Source organism: Zootoca vivipara, chromosome Z1, assembly GCF_965207765.1.
Source record: "Zootoca vivipara chromosome Z1, rZooViv2.hap1.1, whole genome shotgun sequence".
Lineage (NCBI taxonomy): Eukaryota > Metazoa > Chordata > Lepidosauria > Squamata > Lacertidae > Zootoca > Zootoca vivipara.
Window position 1 is genome coordinate 74,015,437 of NC_142583.1, and position 19,633 is coordinate 74,035,069.

Genomic DNA, 19,633 nt, shown 5'->3' on the forward strand with positions numbered 1-19,633 from the left:
AGTAATGGTGTTGTCTGGGTGTATGTGGCAGCAAAGTTGGCATCTGGGTTTATTGCAGGCTCTGGTACCAGTGTCCATGTTAAGTCTGGTGGTTGTATTATTGTGGGTGAGGAGTTGTTTAAGATTGGGTGGCTGTCTGTAGGCAATGAAAGGTCTTCCTCCCAGAGCTTGAGAAAGGGAGCGGTCATTGTCCAGGAGAGGCTGTAGATCTCTGATGATGCGTTGTACTGTTTTAGCTTGGGAGCTGTATGTGATGACTAGTGGTGTTCTGCCTGCAATAAACCCAGATGCCAACTTTGCTGCCACATACACCCAGACAACACCATTACTGGCCCCAACAACATCCAACATACCATCTCAGGACTATTTAATTGCTCATCCTCTAACATTGTGTATGCCATCAAATGCCAACAGTGCCCTTCAGCTCTCTATATTGGACAAACAGGCCAAACCCTACGCCAAAGGATAAATGGACATAAATCTGACATCAGGAACCAGAAGACAGAAAAACCAGTAGGAGAACACTTCAATCTCCCAGGACATTCTATACAAGATCTCAAAGTAGCTGTCTTACTACAAAAGAATTTCAGAAATAGACTGGAAAGAGAAGTTGCTGAATTGCAACTTATCACCAAGCTCAAAACCATGGAGGGACCTGGTTTGAACAGAGATATCGGGTTCTTATCTCATTATACATGATAAGCGATCTTCAGCCATCTCAACCCTTGCTTTTTCATGCAAAACCATTTGCAGTCGTTTGCGGTCATCAACAGCTATCAGTCAGTCAATCACCCATTTCCACCACCCTTCTGAGTGATCCCCCCTCCCCATCCCCACCCCTCCCCACCCCTTCTCTACATAAGTGCCTGGAAACTTCCATTTCACTGTATCTGAAGAAGTGTGCATGCACACGAAAGCTCATACCAAAATAAAAACTTAGTTGGTCTTTAAGGTGCTACTGAAGGAATTTTTTTGGTACAAAACACTGGGGCAGCTTTTGGGGAAGGCAAGTAAATGTTCTCGCCATTTGGGACGTGCAGATTGCACTGCTTATTTAGCGAGACGTTTCAGTGTTCAGTCCAGACCCATACATACAACTTTCTGTGTACGGGGAAGTCTGAACAGAGGCTTGAATCCTGCTGTGCACTGAGGACCAAATCAGTACAGAGCATCCATCTGCTTGAAGGTAGAAGAAAAATCCAAAAACAACAGTGTGAGTAAGAACTTTTCTCTGGGATAGATTCAGCTCTGTCCCAGAAGTCAAGCAGGTGAGAGCACCAGAGAAGACAGACACCAAATGGGAGGCAGTCGATCAACTGGGATTGAGATGCATAAAATTCTGGGATGGGACCTTACTCTCAAGAAAAGGGCAGCAAAAAGGAGCACGAGGCTGAAGCAACTCCCCTGCGATTAAAGGTTGTAACATTTGCTGTTGTTGTTTTCTTTTGGGAAAATGGCGAGTAAGGAGGAGTCATGCTAAAGGCGCATGAAAGGGAGCTTTTGCCTCCCTCTCTCACCACACTGGGACTCAGTGCGGCCATCCAACAAAAGTGGAAGACCAAGCCCCATCTCCAGTATGGGAGGCAGGATGGCCCATCATATCCGTTGCTGAGATTTCGGTTGCAGTCGCCTTCCTATTTGATTGGCCACTGCGAGAACAAGATCCTGGGCTACATGGGCGTTTGGTCTGACCTAGCAGCCACGTTCTTCTTACGCCCCTTAACACTCTTTGAAAAACACTGCAGGAGAGAGAGATTTGTTTTTCCAGCAGAAACTCGCAGGGGTATTTGGCTACACAAAGGCCAAGCCAGCGATGTGGAACTGTCCAGGCTGAGCCAGCGAAAGAGGGAGAGGGTGGAAAAGGGAATGTTTGCCTTCTGTGAGCTGTCAAAATCCCAGGAGGAGAGAGGATGGGGGGCAGCTGAGCATCCTGTTCCTGCCTGGTATTGCAGCCTCAGAGATGGCCAGGCAGACTCGCCTCAACCCATCCTTATTATGCAATCGCTCTTATCCATCAGGGATAGAATTACTTGCACACTTCCCCGAAGGCACCAATGTGCAAGGTTCCATTTCAAACTACCAATGATACTACAATTTCCACTCAACAGGATTGCTCTCACCCCTTGGTGAACCTGCTCAGAATTTTTTGGGAGAAAAAAACCGCCAGGCAGGGAAGGGAGACGGATTTGTCCTGCACGCCATCCGCTGCCTTTTTAGGAAAGCTGGTGCGCTCTGCTTACGCCGTATTGGGCATCCAGGGGTAAGAGGACTGCACTCCCAGTGGGAAAGTTCGCTTCAGTTTAAGTACTCCGCGGACCCGTCTGGAACAGATTAATCCACTTTCCATTACTTTCAATGGGAAAGTTCGCTTCAGTTTATGAACGCTTCAGTTTATGAACAGACTTCCGGAACCAATTGTGTTCATAAACCGAGGTACCACTGTATAATAATTCTCCTATGCAATTTGAGAGTGAGACCACACTTGGTGAGCCGATGTGAGAAACAGAAACTGGGCGAGATGGTAGACGATTTTGTCTAACTGGGCTCCACCAAAACCAGCAACTTCTCCATCGATGCCGAGCTGAACAAGCACATTGACAGGGCATAGAATCATAGAATCATAGAGTTGGAAGAGACCACAAGGGCCATCCAGTCCAACCCCCTGCCAAGCAGGAAACACCACCAAAGCATTCCTAACAGATGGCTGTCAAGCCTCCGCTTAAAGACCTCCAAAGAAGGAGACTCCACCACACTCCTTGGCAGCAAATTCCACTGTCGAACAGCTCTTACTGTCAGGAAGTTCAGTTCAGTTTCTGGGAGAAGGTGGTGCTAATGTCCAATGCCAAGATGAAGGTCCACCAGGCTTGTGTGCCGAGTATGCTGCTTTATGGAAGTGAGTTGTGGGCAATTTACAACCACCAGGAATGACGCTTCAATGCCTTCCATGTGCGCAGCAACAGGAAGGTTTTCGGCATCACATGGCAAACAGTTTCAAACAAAGATGTGCTCTTCCAAGCACACATTCCCAGCATGTTCGTGCTCCTGCTTCAGTGATGTCTACCCTGACTTGATCATGTCCACAGAATGGAGGATGGCAGGATCCCCAAAGACATGATCTACAGCAGGCATGGGCAAACTCAGCCCTCCAGATGTTTTGGGACTACAATTCCCATCACCCCTGACCACTGGTCCTGTTAGCTAGGGATGATGGGGTTTGTAGTCCCAAAACAACTGGAGGGCCAAGTTTGTCCATGCTTGATCTGCAGGCACCAGGCAACATTGGAAGACCAGCTCTGCATTGCGAAGATGTCTGCAAATGTGATATGAAGGTTGGCAACATCAACCCTTGGGGCCACCCTGTGCCTTCCATCCTGCAGAGGGTCTGCTCATGCTTTTCGAGGTAGGACCGAGTGCATCAGGATGAGATTGTCTCCAAATAGGGAGGCGGCGCGCAGAGTGTCCTCAAAAGGTCTCTGGCTACGTGAACGGGGAGGACACGAACCTGCGCCGGACTGCGCAAGCCGCCTGATGAACCAAGCCTGAATCGGAGTTGCTTTCCTTAGGAATTTTTCGGTAAGGAAATGAAAACACATGGGGTTCTCTCCCTCTCCGCCAAATACCACGTTAATTCCGAAAAGGCCTTTTTCATTAGATGATCTATACACAAGGGCTACAGATTACAAAAGCAGAAAATTAAATTGTAAACTGTACATTGATGCCTCGAAGAGAGAGAAGCGGAGTAACCAGAGACGCCAATTCCTCCTCCTCCTGCCCTTCGCGTGGAATGAGCGCCAGGGAAGGCTACAGGGTTTCATAATCTATAAACCGCCGCGGATGGGTTAGATCCTTATCGCCTTTAAACTGTAACTCAGCCCTAACTGAAGTTCCCAGAGTTCAGTTCATTTCAGAGGATGGAAGGGCTTAATGTGAATTAAGGGTTTTGATTCTCCTTCTCTCCCCACCCTCCCAGTTGTATTTTCCATAGACATTTTTCTGCAGCTCCAAGTGAGCACACCCAGGTTAATAAAAGAATGTCTGTCGGGCTCCAGCATCTCACAAGCAAAAAAAAACCCGTTGTTGCAAAGAAGTTCATTCCCCACCATGAGCTTGTGGAGAAGACCTGGCCACCACACTCACAAGGGTTGCCCACTCTTGGTCTGCACCCCCCACTGACTTCTGTTTATTGCTGCTTAAAGTATAGCTGTGCTGCTACGGTCTCATCCAGACTCAGTGGGTCTCTGTCTTGGGTGGACGGGACCACCCCTCCTCCTTCACAACATTCATCCCCCCTCCCCTGGCTTCACCTTCACTTAGCTCTCCCTAGATGCCCTGCAATATCCACATCCAGAACAGGCCCTTTTGCACCGCATTGGACAAGCACTGCACCCACAAACAGAAGACTACTCCCAGTGCAATTCCCTTCACGTGGACTCGGAGGTTAAGCCGGATGGCTTCCTCTCAAGGGAAGCATGCTCAAAACGGCTGCCCTGGCTAGCCAAAGGAAGGATTAGCTTTTCGCAAGCCACCCTGGGAACCTGCTGAAGGGCAGGTATGCATAAAATAAATTCATTAGGGATATTTTGCCCCGGGCGGAAGTTGCCGAATGCTGCAAGACTTCAAAGCGAGCTATTTGCAAATGCGTGGCCCTTCTCCACCTCTTTGCAAGATTGAGAAAGTGCTCAGTGAAAGTGCTCTGCTGATTCACCTACTGAACAGAAGCACCTTGCATGCCGCCCTGTTCTTCTTGGGTCCTGTGAAAGGTTTCTGATTTGGGCACAGCAGGCAGTTGCCTCCAGCGATGTTTGCCATGAGCTTTATTCCCTTGAGACTGCCCTGCAGGAGGCTGGGCTCTGCGGAGCTGCCAGGGGCAGAGAGAACATGGCATACTGCTGGCATTCATCTGTCTCCAGAGACAATGGAGTGTTTCTAGTTAAGTCATGCTACAGTGGATTTCATTCTTTTCTATTAGGGGCCTTTTGAGAATTAATCTTTTAACATTCTTCTCTTCAGACGACAGGGATAATGTAAACTGTGCAGAGTTTGCAGGAATTAATAATAATTAATAAAATGTAAAAATATTATCCTATGGCCTTCTAAAAAAAATTCGGGTCACTTTTTGGATTCTTTTCATATGATTCTTGCTGCGGGCGTTAATGTCTCCTTACTTGGGAGCAGGGACAGAGGACGGATCTATTTTAAACAGATTTATACATGCGTTCTGAGTTTTGGGCAGAGGTGACCCAATCAAGCCTTGCCCACAACATAGTGTCTCTTGCATCAAGCGCCTATTAGGCTGGAGACGCTCACAGGAGGGTTTTTTAAATAAAAAAATAAATCCTGTGACTAACTATATGCAAAAACCTTACATATAATATATGCATAATAGATATGTGAGCCAAGTCCTAGGTAGTACGGTACTATATGTTTGCAGCATAATTTTATACATATAATTACACTTTTGTTTTTATTTATTTATTGCTTTTCTGTCCCACCTTTTCCCCAAGAAGCCCAACGTGGCACACATAGTTCTCTGCCCTGTGAGGTAAGGGAAGCTGAGAGTGGGCAACTGGCTGGGGGGGGGGGGATTTGAGCTCAGTGTTGCATGTGCCAGTGGCTATAGGAAACCTGGAGGGTAGATGCATATGCTATTATATGAATATTAATGCATATAACATATGAAAATTGTTCTTATTTTTAGTGGAGTTGAAAAGCAACAACACTCTTTTCTAACTGAGACCAAGGAGCAAGAAGGGAATCTGAAAAAAGGTCTGGCATTCATATTTGTAGAGGATCCCATTCCAACTGGGAGCACACATAATGTGGAATATGAGCAGGAGCCGGGCCGTTAAAATGTGCAGTGTGTTGGGAGCCAGGTTCAAATCCAGCAGAGAAGCCCCTTGGGTGGCCTCCTAGGCCACATTAGGCTGCAAAGATAAGGCAAGGAAACCAATGAGCAAGTCCGGGTAGGCAGAGTTGGGCTTCTTCCAGTATCAAATTCCAGCTTTCCAGGAGCAGGATTGCTCCAATCTCTCAGCCTCATTTACAGTTCATGCTTGCAATAGCTGTCGAGCCTGAAAGATATGAGTTTTGGTGACGGTTGCAGCAAAAGCTTGCAATGCCAACCAGAGCTATTCCTCAACATGGCCTCTCCGCAGCTTTGCAGCCAAACCTCACCCACTCTTTGAACCTGTGACGGTGTGGAGCCTGTATGTACACAACTGCCTGCCCCGGCAGCGCAAGAGGAGCTAAAAGTTCAAACACCCCCAGAGCGCTGGGAGAGCGGAGCATGGAAAACTAATCTTATTTTAACGGTCTCATAATATACCAAGCAAATTTCTCCGCTGTCCCAGGCTCAATCATTCTGGCCTTAAAGATGTCTGAGCATTTCTCCCTATCATATTTATTGATCCTATCACACTGATAGGGCCGGGGCAAACAGATAACTAAGGCAATTAACCCAGAGGTGAACTCTGGAGCCCAGAAGAATCTGCATGCGAGGCTGAGAGCCGATTGGGTGGGAGATTTCCTGGAGAGAGGCAGCCCAGAGAGGCATGCGGGGCAGAGAAACAGCAGCACCAGCAGCAGCCTCCGAATGGACCAGGATCCTCCAGGAAAACAGCCGGGATCCTGCTGCCAGGACGCCAAGCCACAGACCACCACCCCCTCCTCCCTCCTTCTGTGCCATTTCTGAACTGTTGCCTTCATGTCTGCTTCATGCCACATGTCCCAAAGTTTTCACTTTGTTCCATAAACAGTGTTTATTATTTGTTATTGCCTATTAGGAGAATATTAGGAGAACCACCTAGCAGTTGAAAGGCACGTCAAAGTGCAAGTAGATAAAGGCGAGAAGGTAAACGGCGTTTACATGCGCTGCTCTGGTTTTGCCAAAAGCGACTTAGTCATGCTGGCCACATGACCCGAAAGCTGTCTGCAGACAAATGCCAGCTCCCTCGGCCTATAGAGCGAGATGAATGCACAACCCCAGAGTCGTCCATGACTGGACCTAACGGTCAGGGGTACCTTTACCTTTATGAGGAGAAAGAACCTACAAAACTGCCTAAAACTGAGCCAGGACCAGTGGGTTATGCTCATGCTCAGCACTGCCCACATTGACTGGCAGAGGCTCCCCTGGATTTCGGCCAGGAACTAGCTCCTGGGTCTACCTGGAGACCCCAGGGCTTGAACCTGGGACTTTCCTGATTGGTTGGTTGGTTGCCCGTCCTGCACCCTCAGTTCCCAGGTTGTGTTACAGCATTAAAACATTTTTAGAAACTTTAAACACCTTCCAGCCCTCTGCACAAAGAATATTAGCCTGCAAGGGCTGAGTGGTTAAATTAAGCCAGAGTACGTCAAAGTGCAAGTAGATAAACAGGTACCGCTCCAGCGGGAAGGTAAACGGCGTTTCCGTGTGCTGCTCTGGTTTGCCAGAAGCGGCTTTGTCATGCTGGCCACATGACCTGGAAGCTGTACGCCGGCTCCCTCGGCCAATAATGCGAGATGAGCGCCGCAACCCCAGAGTCGGTCATGGCTGGACCTAATGGTCAGGGGTCCCTTTACCTTTACCTTCCAAAAGCTCATCTCATCTGCAAAGCTTTAGTCTTATTCAACTCAACCTGATGAACTTATGAAGACAGCAGAACAAGAAGAAATGATTCTCAGCATCTCTCCTGTGTTTTCAAAGGTCTGGAGGTTTAATGCTACTCTTTTCCTTATCTGTCCAATATCCGCACTGGGCATGCCCCACTGGAAGGCCAACTTAGAATCCCAGAACCGGCATTGTGGAGTTGGGACTCCGGGGGTCATCTAGCCCAACCCCCTGCAATGCAGCTATCAAAGCAAAAGGATCCCTGATTGATGCCTATCCAACCTCTGTTTAGAAACCTCCAAGGAAGGGGGACCCACCACCTTTCAACTGCTGGACAGCTCTTGCTGTCGGAAAGCTCTTCCTAAGGTTTAGCTGGGGTCTTCTTTTTTGCCGTTTGAATCCATTGGAGGTCCAGCTAGAAGGAGAGCTAGTGGCAGAACCGGGGGGGGGGGGGGCTATGGCAGGAGCAGGCAATGGGAGTACGAGGAAGGGACCCGAAGGGAGAGGGAGAAGGGAGAGGCAAAGAGCAAGAATCCTAAAAGCGAGACAGAAACAGAGCCCAGAGTGGAAAGGCAACGGCTGGGGCAGGGAAGAAGGGAGGAGAGAGGAGCTTTAATGGCCTCGAATAAACTTGTTCTGAAAAGGAACACAAAGTGAAGATCAATTTACAGCAATAACAGCAGCAGCAAATCAATAGCCTGGCCCACTTTCAGCTTATCGAGGGCAAACGTCGAGACTTTGCAAGACAGACGGGGAGAAGAGCATTAGGCCAACAAGGGCAGCCCCTCTGACCAGAGAAGCCTCTTGCTCCACTGACAGGGCTTCTGCGAAAGCTGCTGGGGAAACCACAAGCAATGGAGCTTCCCATTTCTGAGGGTGGGCTTCCCAGGAGAGGAGCTAAATGGCCTCCAGCAAAAGCTCCTCTGGAATCATGGACATCCAATGAAGCTGAATGTTGGAAGACTCAGGAAATTGTTAAACTACGGAACTCCCTCCCGCAGGAGGCAGGGATGGCCACCAACCTGGGTGGCTCTAAAAGATGATGAGACAAAGACATAGAGGAGGAGAGGACTCTCAAAGGCCACCAGCCAGGATAGCTCTGCTTGGCCTCCACAATCGGAGACCGCAATGTTTCTGAAGACCACAGAGGGGAAGGGAACCTTGTGCCAGTATCCCATAATGGGCATCTGTTTGGCCACTGTGAGAAGAGGATTCTGGATGGACCACTGGCCAGACCCAGCCAGTTATGGTCTTATGATCCTGTTTGAGCAGCTCCTCTGTCGGGGGGGGGGGGGGATGACCTCTCAACACATGGCAGGAAGCTTCCTCTATCTCCCCACAGCTTTAGCTTCAAGATAAGGGTCAGCAAACTTTTTCAGCAGGGGGCCGGTCCCCGGTCCCTCAGACCTTGTGGGGGGCTGGACCATATTTTGGAGGGGGGGAAATGAACGAATTCCTATGCCCCACAAATCACCCAGAGATGGATTTTAAATAAAAGCACACATTCTGCTCATGTAAAAACATGCTGATTCCCGGACTGGATTGAGATGGTGATTGGGCTGCACCCGGGCCATAGTTTGCCTGCCCATGTTCAAGAGCTATCAAGACATAAAGATGCAGGTGCAGCCTGGATGAGATGAGGTCTTGAGAAGGGAGCAGGGACTCAGCAGGGCCTTCAACCTGAAGGAGAACTCTTTCCAGATGAGGTGTCCATGCTTTGAAGGCCCCCTGCTTTTGGTGACTCCAGGTAAGAGAACAGGAGCCCCTCTGTTGTGTTAATCTTGTGAACCACTTGGAGGATATAAGACAAGAAGCAGGACCCACATGCCGTGGGGTTGCCTGGCAGCTCTCTCTGGGCACAAAGGGGAACGACTCAGGCCTCAGCACCCACCTTCTGAGAAGGAGCGGACTAGGGTTGTCAGGCTGGTTCAAATCCCCACTCGGCCACAAAGCCCATGGGGGTGACCTTGGACCAGTCCCTGCCTCTCAGCCTAAACTCCCTCACAGGGTTGTTGTGGGAACCAGATGAGGAGCTGGGGGAGAACCATGTGGACCACCTTGAGCTCTGGGAGAAAAAGGTGGGATTGAAATGCAGTAAGTCAGTCATAAATAATGCTGCAGCTGCTGATTTCTAGGGACAGGGAGAAATGAGGGGACTTTTCTTGCGCTACACCTGGCCTGCTCAGTACTGGGGAACCCAGGAGAACCTGGTGCCCTAGATGTTTCAGGCAACAACTGGGTGGGGCTGGCAGGAATTGTCACCCAAAACATCTGAAGGGTGCCAGGATGGGGCTTGGCTGGGGCAGGGCTTTAGGCAGAAGCATAACCCCAGAGACCAGAGAAAGTGGGCTGAGACCAGAGGAAGACGCTCTCCCTGTGGCCCTGCCTTCTTGGGCAGAACACGGAATTCTGCCTGAGGCCAAGTTTCCAAAAAATCATTCCAGGGCAGGAATCCAAGCTAGGCGGCTCAGAAACCAAAACGTTTAGAAATGGCATTCCTAGCTTGCCTGGCTAAGACACCACCTGACAGCGGAACGGACCCCTCCGGAAGTTGGTGGACTCTCTTCCCTTGGAGGTTTTTATGCAGAGGTTGGATGGCCATCTGTTTAGGATGCTTTAGTTGAGATTCCTGAATTGCAGGGGGTTGGACTAGATGACCCTTGGGTCCCTTCCAGCTCTACAACTCTCTAATTCTACGACCCCAGCAAAGGAGGGCCAGGCTGTGTTCCAGGAGGTGTTGGGAGGAGAGAGGTGTCCTCTGAGAGAGGGAATCCCATTGTCCCCCAAAGGACTGACCCAACCACCAATACTTGATTCAGCTTCAATTTTCTTGACAGAGGCAGAAGCACGCCTTTAAGTCCATTGAACAACAAGCCCAAAACAAGAAATTGTCCATGGGAGGGAGGCATGCATCCCATTCCTTTGGCCACAGGCTTCAGGTTGGGATTCCATGGCAGGAAGGTGACATTTAGGCTCTGGTTCCAAATCCCGCTCCCTCCCCTGGCAGCCCAGAGCGACTGGCTTTCCCGTCCGCTCTGGGGTTCAAGGCCGAGACAGCTTTCCTCCAGGCTGACGACGAAGGGGGAGCTTGTGGCCTGGCCCCTTGGCACTCTGTGCAGGGGCTCTCCTCTTTGGGGCCCCTACCCGCTGCACCCTTGTGCACACACGGAGCGAGATAGAGCCACACACCGAAGCCTGCAGTCCTGTTATCAGGGCCTTTTCTTTCTGTTTTATCGCCAGCCGCAGCCGAGTTCAGGGAGAGCAGGAAAGGAGGGGGGTCAGGTGCAGGTCAGGGTGTGGTTTTGCCCCTGCTCCCTTATCAGCAGCTGAAGAAAGTGAATCCACCTGGTTTGTTTCTGGCTGTTAAGTGCGGCAGGGTCAGCCAGCATAGCAGCGGGTCGCCCAGAGTTCACCCTTCCTCCGGCCGCCTCGGTTATCGGCGGCGGCAGCGCTCAGCTCATCAACTTTCTCCACCTTGCAAGCAGCAATTTCCTGGTCCTCCACGGCTCGCCCCTCCCTGTAATCTAAACAGACAGGGCTCCGCACTTGGTGGCAGCCTTGCGCACTAATGCGCCAGCCACTCCTCCCCACCCCACCCCCCCACCCCGTCCCAGTGCTAATGGGATGACAGCCCGTGTTAGCCAAGCTCCACTTGCTCTCCTCTGCTGCTCTGATAGTCCCCCCCCCCCGGGGCAAGGCGTGTCCCCGGAGGAAAGGGCGTTCCCCAGCTAGAGCTGCACCAGAAACTCAACCGGTCGGGTCTTAGGCAAAGGGTCTGATTTGCTGTGGCTCAGAGGGAGGCCTTTGGATTCAGGAGCAATGCAAGTAGCACCGTGGCCCCAAGACTGGTGTCCTGGGGTGAGATGAACCAACATACTGAGAGAAGAGCAAATATAAACCTGGGAAGAAGTTCTTTCCCTGGAGAGAATTGGACCTCTATTGTTTCAGGTGGTCTCAGAGGTGTGGGGTGTGCATTGTTGCTGCTGCTGCTGCTTCTGCTGTTGACCCTGTGGCTGGCCAGAAGTCATAGCTATTTGAGATTCCTACTGTTCTACTGCACTCTAAGGTCCCCAGCAGTCAAAAGAACATTGCTATTGCCAGTGGGCGAGGCAGGGAGATTTGCCACTAGCTGAAAGGTACCCTATACAGGCCAGAAAACAACTCAAAGGGGCTTCTCTCTATTAATCAGGGATCCCAACATTATAGAGGCAAGTTCAGGTTTATGCCTAGACCAAGAAAACTTTATTCCTATGCACCCTGTTCCACTTACAGACTTGCACCATCCCACAGGGATAGTGGATTTAAGGGGATGCTCCGTGGATTCAGTACAAAGGCCAAGACAGCACAGCAGGCAGAATTCTGTGTCTGGAATTACAGACTCTTAAGAGTTTGAAGGGAACCCCAGGGTCATCTAGTCCAACCCCCCGCAATGCAGGAATCTAAACGGAAGCATCCATGACCGGTGGCCATCCAACCTCTAGACACGCCGGACAGAAGTTCAGACATGATACTTTTGCTAGGTGGAATGGGCTCCCTTGGAAGCTGGCGGACTCTCCTTCCTTGGAGGTTTTTAAGCCGAGCTTGGATGGACCTCTGGATCCTGGATGACGCCCGGGACCTCTTCCAGCTCTGCCATTCTATGATTCTAGAATAGGTGTCTGCGGTAGGGAGCTTATTTTGCTGAGCCAATTTTAGCTCATAGGGCTGCTGTTAACGATCACGTTGGAGGAACCTGTTCTGAACCCTTGAGGAAGGCATCCTGTCCCTTCACCTTCAGAGCTTCCACTTGTGCAAGTCTGACCTTGCGCTGCATCTCTCAAATCACTGGTTGTCTGTCAAACGGAAAAGCCAACTGGTACAGGATGCAGCTCTGCCGGCTGCCAAGGCCGTGCCAGCAGCAGCAGCAAAGGGCTCTGCCTGGTCCCCGTAAGGATCACACACGACATGGCGGCACCTGGCTCTCTCTGGCACCTGGAGAGCGGATGAGAAACCATCTTGGCTGTGAGCCCCGGAAGACCTGCTCCCTGCCTTGCTGGCCTGAGAGGCCCTGACTGACTCCAGCTACAAAAGCTGAGGCTGCAGAAATAAAGACTCTTGGGCTGGGTCTTGCTTAGAGGGGCTTGTCGCTGTTTTTTATATTAATTCTTTGTATCTTTATTTTAGTTCTTGTTATGATTTATGAGGAAATTGTTTGATGCCGTGTTTATTGTTCAGGACTACTCTTGTAAGCTGCCTTGAGCGTGGCTGGAACAACGGAAAGGCGGCATACAAATAAAATGACTCACGGTGCATGTGTGAGGCTAGCCAAGGGAACCAAAGGCACGGGCTGGGCTGCCTTCCCATGGAGCCTGCAGCACAACGGAGGGCTGCTGGTGTGTAATTCTCCTATCATGCACAGCTGCTTCAGGGGAGCATCTAAAAACAGTGCCGTTCCAAGAAACTTTGTGAGATGATGGAAACCTAGAATGGGGAAGCTATCAGCGGCTGAATGTGGGTCTGAAGGCAAATCCAAATGGCAATAATGAAGAAGGAACCAACCACAGCAACTTACAGCGCAGATGCCTGGCCATTTAGAGCAGGCATCCCCAAACTTCGGCCCTCCAGATGTTTAGGACTACAATTCCCATCTTCCCTGACCACTGGTCCTGTTAGCTAGGGATCATGGGAATTGTAGGCCAAAACATCTGGAGGGCCGTAGTTTGGAGAGGCCTGATTTAGAGGAAGGGCACAAGTTCACTGGCAGAGTGCGTGGTTTGCATGCAGATAGTCCCAAGTTTGGTTAAGCTGAAGAACCGCTGCTGCCAGTCAGTGTAGGCGATACTGAGCTAAATGGAATAGTGGTCTTACTCGGTAGAAGGTGGAACGCCTGACATTTCCATGTTCCTTTGCTCCCGATGGGCAGGGCAGCTGGTGATACGTGACTGGACTGGGTTGAGAAAGTATTGGCCCAGTTCCTTTGGCAACAGGGACCTGCTCCTGCTCCCCCCCTCCCCCCTCATGAACGTTCCCCATACCTTTTACAAGGAGCCATTTTTAAAAAAAGAGGGGCGCTTTTTAGTAGGGGTAGAGTGTTGCACACTGAACCCCACCCGTGATGCCCTTGCAAACCCATTTCTCAGCTGTTGCCTAGCTCAGTTCCACCAAGAGGGATTTCACCGAGATGCAGGAAGTGTGGAGTTCAGGCAATACCTCACAGCCCTCATGGAGTAATTACAGCTGCATCCAAACCACAGGGAGATTAAGTGCTATTTTCAGCTCTCCATAATCTTATTGGGCCACCGCAAGAACCTCGCCTCGCCTCGCCTCCTCTTCCCCCCCCCCACCAGTGCCGACGTTGGAAATCAATTCCGCAACTGGTCAAGGGGAGTAATTTTCTCTGCGGCTTTTAACAAATTGCTGTGCCTCGTATCGCTGGATGGCACGAGCCAAAGGCCACTTTGTATTTGCCGATTAGCACTGCTCAATTAAATTCCTCTTCTCGCTGGCACGGAGAGCTAATCTGCTCTAAGCAGCCAGTAAGCTCCTTTCTCCGTGTGAAATTGGTCCCAGATTTCAGCCTCTGATTTCCACCTGTTTGGGGTCGTGCCACGCTCAGGAGAGGCAGGTTCAGCCAGAGTGCCAAGGGACCAGGCAGGGTTCAGGCTAACACTTCCACTACCAGTGGGTTAATTATAACTTCATTCTCAAACACACACACAAGCGGCTTGCTTCAACTCCCAGTGACCTTACCTACTTAATTTTTTTTACATCTGCGGAGTAAATTTCTGTCAACAAAACTGAAAGGCCAAGCAGAGTTCAAAGTAACAATTCACGTTAAAAAAACAAAGGTTGCCCAGAACTAAATCACAGCCTTAAACAGCGAACCTCCCATAAAACACACAGGAGCTTTTAAGGTGAGCAGAGACGTTTCCCTGGAACTGCAAAGCACCCACCTGACAAATGGCTCTCTCCAAAGCAGCCTGCGGAAGGAGCCACCAGAGCCCACGCCGGCCTCTGGAAATTTACATGCTGCTGATTCCCGCGTAAAACCCGCCTTGTCAGGCTCTCCTTACGAGGAGGAATTCGTGGCAGCATAAACTCAGCCCAAGGCATCTCCAGAGCGTGGCTTTCTGTGACCTGCTGCTCAGCACTCCTATGCTAAACCAGAAGAATGGCAAAGGACACAAAGTGGGCACCTTGTCACTGGGTGGGCGTGGGCAGAGGGTGGGCGCCTGTTTGCCCGCGACAAGTGGACCCAGGTGCCCCTTGCAGTGGAGATCAGCACAAGGTGAATTCAAAGGGGCTCCCATGGTGAGGGCAGAAGAGCTGCTTGGTCAGGATCAGGCCTGAGAGCCCACCTTCAAAGCCAACATCTGGTACCCCCACTGCGGCAAGCCAGAGACCTTTGGAAGCTCAAAGGCAGCACACGCAGGCAGCGGCTTTTGCCCGCCTGGACTTGTGCATGTGGGCGCCCATGCAAGTGTGATGGTGCCAAGCCCCAAGGAATGGGAAAACTGCATCATGCCATGGGGCAGCTGAGCAGCTGAGCGAGGCATCCAGCAAAGAAAGAAAGAAAAATCAGATCCAGGAGAAAGCTGGTGAGGGGGTTTGCTGGAGACCCTTTGAATGCCCACACGCTTTGTGTAGGTAGCTTTCTTTGGGACTCAGTTGAATGGCACCATTTTCCAGAACATGTAAGCGGCAGCATTGCAGGGAAGGGAAGAGACCCGTGGTCCGGTCTTCAAGCACTATGTCAATCTTCCTCTAAGGATTTGGCTCAGAGGACAAAATAATGACAGCCATACCACCCCGTCTGATATAGGGCACCAACATGCAAGGCCATGGCCGGGAGGACGCACCATTTTAGGGAGCAAAACTTAATTTTCACATATATCTTCAGTGAGGGGCTTCCAAAGGGGAGAGGGCAGCAGCTGAGTTGCAAATCACGGGCCAATTGCTAGGGCTCCACTCAAGGTTGCTTTGGGCTTTTCTGCAACTGCAGACAAGGGTCCTATTCCGGCAAAGCTGACCAGGCTTTGTTGCTTTCCCCTGTACAGCGGTATCTCGAGTTACAGACGCTTCAGGTTACGAACTCCGCTAACCTGGAAGAGTTACCTCGGGATGAGAACTTGGCCCCGGGATGAGAACCGGAAATCGATTGCCGACGGTGCAGTGGCAGCAAGAGGTCCCATTAGCAAAAGCACACCTCTAGTTAAGAACAGTTTCAGGTTAAGAACGGACCTCCAGAAGGAGTTAAGTTTGTAACTAGAGGTACCACTGTATTCCCCTTCCACACTGCCCATGGGCAGAGATGCAGGCTTGCCACGAGTGAGGAGCCCTCTGTAAGCAGACGGAAACATTGGCAGGACGCTGATTCCACTTGTAGTGCAACAAATACCATGGGCAATATGGATTGATATAAAAGTTAGAGTATGGAAGAATATGCAGTTGTAAATGTTCAAAATGGGACCCCACGGAGGGGGTGGGGGAAGTCCTGGGATTTGGAGGAATCTCTGTACAGTGGTACCTCAGTTTATTAACACAATTGGTTCCGGAAGTCTGTTCATAAACTGAAGCGTTCATAAACTGAAGTGAACTTTCCCATTGAAAGTAATGGAAAGTGGATTAATCTGTTCCAGATGGTCCGCGGAGTACTTAAACTGAAGCGTTCATAAACTGAAGCGAAAGTGAATTAATCCGTTCCAGATGGGTCTGCAGCGTTCGTAAACCGAAAATTCGTAAACCGAGGTGTTCATAAACCGAGGTTCCACTGTATATGGATATATTATTGGGTCATTATAACTTTGTATTTGTAAAACCCGTGGGGTTTTTTTCTAAAAAAATGTTTAGGGGTACTCTCATTTTCCTACTCATATTGAAATTGTTGTTGTTGTTGAGTTGTTTAGTCGTGTCCGACTCTTCGTGACCCCATGGACCAGAGCACTCCAGGCACTCCTGTCTTGCACTGCCTCCCGCAGTTTGGTCAGACTCATGTTGGTAGCTTCAAGAACACTGTCCATATTGAAATACTTCCCCCAATGAGTCCAAACTTAGATTCACAAAATGTTTAGGGGTATACATACCCCTGCACACACACACCCCAGGAAAAAGCATCGTGTAAAACCAAATAAAAATGATTTCTTAAAAAAAGAAAGAGCGAGGCTCCGTGACAGCAATTGCATCCGACAGCAGAGCACACCCCTCACTGGGCAAGGCAGCTTCTGGGGGGATTGTGTTTCTCCTGCATCTGTTCGCCCCTGGTTTTTACATGAGTCAGCACATCAGATTCCGGGGGAGAGATCAGGGAGCTTAAGGTTTTGAGAGTGGCTTGGCAGGACCAGCCCAAGATGCTTTGCTGCCTGAGGCAAAGGACAGGATTTGCTCCCCCCCCCAAGAATCCCATGCGCATGGGCAGGAGCTGGGCAGCCTGGCGGCTGAGCTCCCTCTGCTGCTGGTTGTGGGGCCGAGGGCAGCGAGGTTGCCGAGGGGACGCGAGGCAGGTTGCTCAGCGCACACAGGACTGTCCCCCAACGCCTGCTTCCTACAGACACACACGGCCTCACTCTGTCTAACAGCAGGGCCGGCCCCATGGCTTAGGGTGTTTCACAGGACCACACGAGACGAGCCAGTGCAGCCAAGCTGCTGCGTCTGCCCAATTCACATGCAATCCAGCAGTGGGGAGGCCTATTCTTTCCCCAATTATAATGATTTAGGAAGAAAAGAAAAAGTATGCCAAAAAGAAATGCAAAAAGAAACGTCTCTCCAGCCTTCTATGCTGGCCTTACTAATTTCAGTAAAAAATAAAACAAGACCATTCATTATCAAGGCAACATTCATTATCTGATGAAATCTGGGACTTCTATGAATTGCATCAGTTGATTCGTTCATTTCTGCTAAATAAAGACATTTAAATAGCCAGGAAAGGGGAGATCTCCAGAATTTTTTGTTTTTGTTTTGCAGAATTCATTACATCCTCCAGGAGGGAAAACATAAAATGTTAGGCACGCCATCTTCCAATACACTGGACCGTGCCTTTAACAAAACCCAATTGAAGCCTGCCCCTCCCCTGCGCCCAAAGCGGCCGCACCCCGGGATCTCCTGAAGCATCACAAAGGAAGATGGGGTGCAATGATCCAACAGGAAGTCCTCCTGCAAGAGATCTGCTGAGCAAATGGGAGCAGGAGAAGACCCAGAGCGCTAACCCAACTGATGCTCAAAAAAGGAGCAACCGGGAAGATTGGGGACGGGGGGGGGGGGCAACAATATGGCAAAGGCATGAGATTTCTTTGCCCGGTCCCACAGACCAAAGGTTCTCAGGGGTCCCTGGCAGGAGCGCGGAGGGACTACTAAACTTGTTGAAGCCTGGAGTGTGGACCTCAAGGGGTCTTAGAGAAGGCTCCTTTGCTTGTTGGTGGTCTCTAGGGTGGCCAGAAGAGATTTGGGAGATGCACATCAACCTGGCCTCTCGCCTCTTTGTGAGCAGGGGATGCCCTTTTTATTCTCTTTCTTTCTTCACTAGCTCTTCCTGAGCCATAACAGCCTGTGGCTCATAAGCCACATCAATTGGGGCCAGGTCAATCCTTGTGCTCCAGCAGGGCCTTCAAAATGCCACAATCTTATGCACCTTCTCAGACTGAAGTGGGTTGGGCGGCTCCTGCCCTTCAAGGTTTCCTGAGCCATTAGCCAATGGGGCGGGGGAGATCCCTCAGCAACGGGTGCTGACCAGTCGCATCAGATGGATGGAAAGAGAGCAACTGGATTCAGCGCCTTGGCACCGTGACTTGGCTCCAATCCTAACCATCGGAGGTACTTCCGAAGCAGAACTTCTTGTTCTGATCAGGAATCTTTCAACTTTCCTCTCTGCTGCCTGAACATGTCCCACTTGGCAGGGCCCCGTGGCTTTCGGATCCCATTGATGTCTAACCCCAAAAGGCTTTGAAGTTCTCTTTTGGCTTCCCACCCCTAACGGTTAAGCAAGGCATCCGAAGGCAGAAAGAGGGAGAGGCGGAGCAGCTCAGAGGACCTTCCGGCAAGGACTCCTCCAGGCTTCTGGGAAGACAAGGCAGAGCCAAGAGGGCACGGAAAAGAGCTCATGTGAAAACAGTGTGCATCAGCCCCAAGGATCGAGGGCCAGCCTCTTCCTTTCCTTCCTGACTCCTGAACATTAATATTTGAAATATTAAGTGGCCTACTCTTCAAAAGTCCTGCCAATGCAGGAAACCCTTTGCCTCTCCAGGATCATGGCCATGCAGTCTCTGCTTAAAAATGCCCAACGAAGGAGAGCCCGGCATCTTACAAAGCAGCCTGCTCCATGGTCAAAAGGCCAGCGAAGCCAGGAAGTTCTTCCTACGTAAGGCTCAAAATGCCCTCCAAATTGCTTCTTTTCCAGGCTGAACACCCTCCTTCAGTCTTTCCTACGCAACTCCCCACCTCTCATGCACACACAAGCTCATGAGATCTGCCCTAGAGTGAACATATAGATTCCTCCAGATCTCTATTTACCAGGCTTTGAAATCGGAAAAAGGCACAACCAAGGAGCAAAGTTCACAATTGGCAATTAGAGGGCTGGAAGCTGGTGGAAGTGTTGCTATCTCCTGGCCTGCAGAGCCCTTCCGGGTCCAGTGTTGATGGAAACCAAGCGCTGAGCATTCATTACAAGTGCAATCCTGTCCCAACACATTCTCCCTGATCAAGGGAGGAGCTGCAGTGCAGGTGAGGAGTGGAAATGGAAAGGATGGCACCTGCCTTGCCCGTTTGCTCCTTCTCACTTCATGGAAAACACCACAAGAGTTCAGCTGACACCAAGGAGACACACGCTGACTGTCCTTACAAGAGCCTAAAGCAATGCTTGCCAAACTTCTCATGCCCCCGTCCTGGCCTTGGTTCCAGGAACTCACCCCCAGTGCCCCCTACGCGACCCTACGAAAAGCGCTGTTCAGAAAAATGGTTTGCACAATTCACTAAGGTAGATAGTTGTAAGACAAATTCAACAGGGTAACAACCAACTGTACATACATTAGAAACTCAGTTAAAACTATTTAGTTGAATTAATTCTACAAAATTCACAAA

At 50.3% G+C, this 19,633-nt stretch overlaps 1 protein-coding gene across 3 annotated transcripts in view; it reads right to left on the minus strand.

Moving 5' to 3' along the window:
- The window catches only part of EXOC6B (exocyst complex component 6B), a 221,059-nt gene that overhangs the window by 24,221 nt on the left and 177,205 nt on the right, over window positions 1–19,633 (minus strand). The window lies entirely within an intron of this gene.